The sequence below is a fragment of the Penaeus vannamei genome, chromosome 31 (genome assembly GCF_042767895.1).
Source record: "Penaeus vannamei isolate JL-2024 chromosome 31, ASM4276789v1, whole genome shotgun sequence".
Lineage (NCBI taxonomy): Eukaryota > Metazoa > Arthropoda > Malacostraca > Decapoda > Penaeidae > Penaeus > Penaeus vannamei.
The window spans coordinates 12,870,777-12,874,752 of record NC_091579.1 but is presented as its reverse complement, the minus strand read 5'-3'; positions in this window follow the sequence as shown (position 1 = coordinate 12,874,752).

Here is a 3,976-nt window from a genome sequence, read left to right as displayed (position 1 = left end):
GCCCGAGAAGGAGACCCAGGAAGTCACCCTAGAGCCTGAGGAAGAGACCCAGGAAGTCACCCTAGGACCCGAGAAGGAGACCCAGGAAGTCCAAGAGCCCGAGAAGGAGACCCAGGAAGTCACCCTCAAGCCCGAGAAGGAGACCCAGGAAGTCACCCTAGAGCCCGAGAAGGAGACCCAGGAAGTCGCCCTAGAGCCCGAGAAGGAGACCCAGGAAGTCACCCTAGAGCCCGAGAAGGAGGCCCAGGAAGTCACCCTAGAGCCCGAGAAGGAGACCTAGGAAGTTACCCTAGAGCCCGAGAAGGAGACCCAGGAAGTCACCCTAGAGCCCGAGAAGGAGACCCAGGAAGTCACCCTAGAGCCCGAGAAGGAGACCCAGGAAGTCACCCTAAAGCCCGAGAAGGAGACCCAGGAAGTCGCCCAAGAGCCCGAGAAGGAGACCCAGGAAGTCACCCTAGAGCCCGAGAAGGAGACCCAGGAAGTCACCCTAGAGCCCGAGAAGGAGACCCAGGAAGTCACCCTAGAGCCCAAGAAGGAGACCCAGGAAGTCGCCCAAGAGCCCGAGAAGGAGACCCAGGAAGTCACCCTAGAGCCCGAGAAGGAGACCCAGGAAGTCACCCTAGAGCCCGAGGAGACCTAGGAAGTCACCCTAGAGCCCGAGAAGGAGACCCAGGAAGAAACCCAAGAGCCCGAGAAGGAGACCCAGGAAGTCACCCTAAAGCCCGAGAAGGAGACCCAGGAAGTCACCCTAGAGCCCGAGAAGGAGACCCAGGAAGTCGCCCTAGAGCCCGAGAAGGAGACCCAGGAAGTCACCCTAGAGCCCGAGAAGGAGACCCAGGAAGTCACCCTAGAGCCCGAGAAGGAGACCCAGGAAGTCACCCTAGAGCACGAGAAGGAGACCCAGGAAGTCACCCAAGAGCCCGAGAAGGAGACCCAGGAAGTCACCCTAGAGCCTGAGAAGGAGACCCAGGAAGTCACCCTAGAGCCCGAGAAGGAGACCCAGGAAGTCACCCTAGAGCCCGAGAAGGAGACCCAGGAAGTCACCCTAGAGCCCGAGAAGGAGACCTAGGAAGTCACCCTAGAGCCCGAGAAGGAGACCCAGGAAGTCGCCCTAGAGCCCGAGAAGGAGACCCAGGAAGTCACCCTAGAGCCCGAGAAGGAGACCCAGGAAGTCGCCCAAGTGCCTGAGAAGGAGACCCAGGAAGTCGCCCTAGAGCCTGAGAAGGAGACCCAGGAAGTCGCCCAAGAGCCCAAGAAGGAGACCCAGGAAGTCGCCCTTGAGCCCGAGAAGGAGACCCAGGAAGTCGCCCAAGAGCCCGAGGAGACCCAGGAAGTCGCCCTAGAGCCTGAGAAGGAGACCCAGGAAGTCGCCCAAGAGCCCGAGGAGACCCAGGAAGACGCCCTAAAGCCTGAGAAGGAGACCCAGGAAGTTCCCCTAGAGCTCGAGAAGGAGACCCAGGAAGTTACCCTAAAGCCCGAGAAGGAGACCCAGGAAGTCACCCTAGAGCCCGAGAAGGAGGCCCAGGAAATCGCCCAAGAGCCCGAGAAGGAAACCCAGGAAGAAAATCTGTGCTAAGTCTTTGATTGTGATGACACCCAAAACACCCAACAAGAAAATCTGAAGGACGCCTCAGCTCCGTCTCCACAGGAAGCAGATTCAACCGATTCTGGGAGCGACTTAGTGTCCGATTCAGGATCAGACAGTGATGATTCATAGACCGACGACGAATGGAGCTGGTGCGCCGATGCATTGTAAAGGTATCGTTCAACGCGCGACTACGATCAGCTGGCCAGAGACGTTGCACAGTATATCGATTCATATCTCAACTCTCCACATTTAAATAGCATGATGAACGCCAGCCTAAACGAAGACTAGAGGGACATCAAGTATAAGTAAGATTAGTAACCGGCTGATTCATCTCATCAACGATATAGAGCGCGAGGTCCAAAAATAGAATGGTAATCAGTCAAACGAGGCCGCACTTGTTTCTGACTCCCAAGAACCCCTTCAAGCTAATCTGGAGACCAGTCCTTTATTAGAGCCCGAGAAGGAGACCCAAAAAGTCGCCCAGGAGCCCGAGAAGGAGACCCAGGAAGTCGCGCCCAAGAGCCCGAGAAGGAGACCCATAAAGTCGCCCAAGAGCCCGAGAGGAAGACCCAGGAAATCAACTGGAAGTACAGCTTAAACCGCAGTATGGATGAACTGGCCGTAGATATTGCCTAGGACATTGATTCATATCTCAACTCCGCTAAAAACATGCTGGCCGGCCTAGACGAGAAGTAAATAGAAAACAGGCTTGAGCAGATGAGCATTCAACTGGCCGGCCTCGTCAGTGGCATCGAGGTCGAAGCGGCTCGCATTCGGTCAACCGAGGTCGCCCTCGCCTCTGCCTCCCACGACCCCCGCCAAGCAAACCTGGAGGCCGTCTCTGCTGCGGCTCCAGAGGACTAAGAATGACGAAGGTCGTCGATGCGTGGAAGATTCTCTTTAACACGCGACCTTAGCTTCCACTTCCGCATTATTAATTAATGATATCGATTATTTGAATAATGATAATACTGATGGTGATAATGATAATATCGGTATTAAGTGATAATAACACCGATAATGATAATAATATCGGTATTCAGTGATAATGATACCAATAATAATGGTAATATCGGTATTCAGTGATAATGATCACAAATTGCATATATAATATATCGTTCTAAATCATCGTTTCTGTGGTGTAGTGGTTATCATGTGCGCTTCACACGGGCATTGATATTACTTAGCGTATATTACTGAAACAAAGGCTTATGCAATTTCATAAGAAAATAAGAATGCTTGCGCACCTTCGCAGTACTTCACTAAGCACTGAAAAATTAGTCGATAAACTAAGAAAAACTCGACTCGCCAAGGTGGTCTCGTTGTCTTCCAGCATTCTTACAGACATTCGTTCCCGCGAAGTTGTACTCAGGGCGAAATGACGTTGAGTGCGAAAATAAGTGAAGCTGGAATCCTTATATATTACTGTAACTCTCTTTCAATCTGTTTCCCAGAAGGATTTGCGATTCTTGGAGGCGCACACAGACATGCATATACTCACGAGGAAGTTAGTCAAATACCATCTCCAACCATTTCCTAACACCCCTCGGCTACGGTGGACGAGCGGGCAAAGGCGCCAGATTCGAACGTGCGGCCACGAGCACGGATACGCGGTCGCGAGTTCGAATCCCCAAAAGGGAGCAAAAAATGCTCCCTGTGATTGCAACATTGCCCGGAGCTGGAAGATATGAAAAGCTCCGGGTTGTTAAAAAACGCCGTTGCAATCAGTTTTGACTTTGAATATGTGTATATAGTAGCAAATAAGTCAGTAACAAACACATCAAATTAAGGTTAAGACTCCCTATAAATGTAACAGTATTAGACAGAATTTAAGTCATATTGGACAGTCATATTGGAAGAGGCACATATACACAGGCAGAGAGTGAGAGAAAGAGCTGGAGAAAAGAGAGAGGCGTTTGCCAGAGAAAGAGACAGAAACCAATAAAAAAAAAACAAGAAAATGAGATATACATAAATCTATATGTAAAGAGAGAGGAAGTTTGAAAGTTTGAAAGATACAAAAAAAAAAGACTTTTTCTGAAAAAAAGATAATCAAAATGTTTCTCAACAATAGAAATATAATCGAGGCTACGTGCATTTCGTCCTTAAAACAAAAACAAAGAAAACAACAACAATAACAACTCTATTACAGCAACTGCAAGGGAATTAGACACAAACGATTGTCACTTGTCAATCAACAACATATATATATATATATATATATATATATATATATATATATATATATATATATATATATATATATATATATATGCCGTGATTCCGGCAGCGGAATCCCGGCACTACCCACATCCAAGTTAACTGCTGGAGGGTCAACCTGATACAACTGCTCAAAGTATTCAGCCCAAAACTCCCTCACCGCAACAG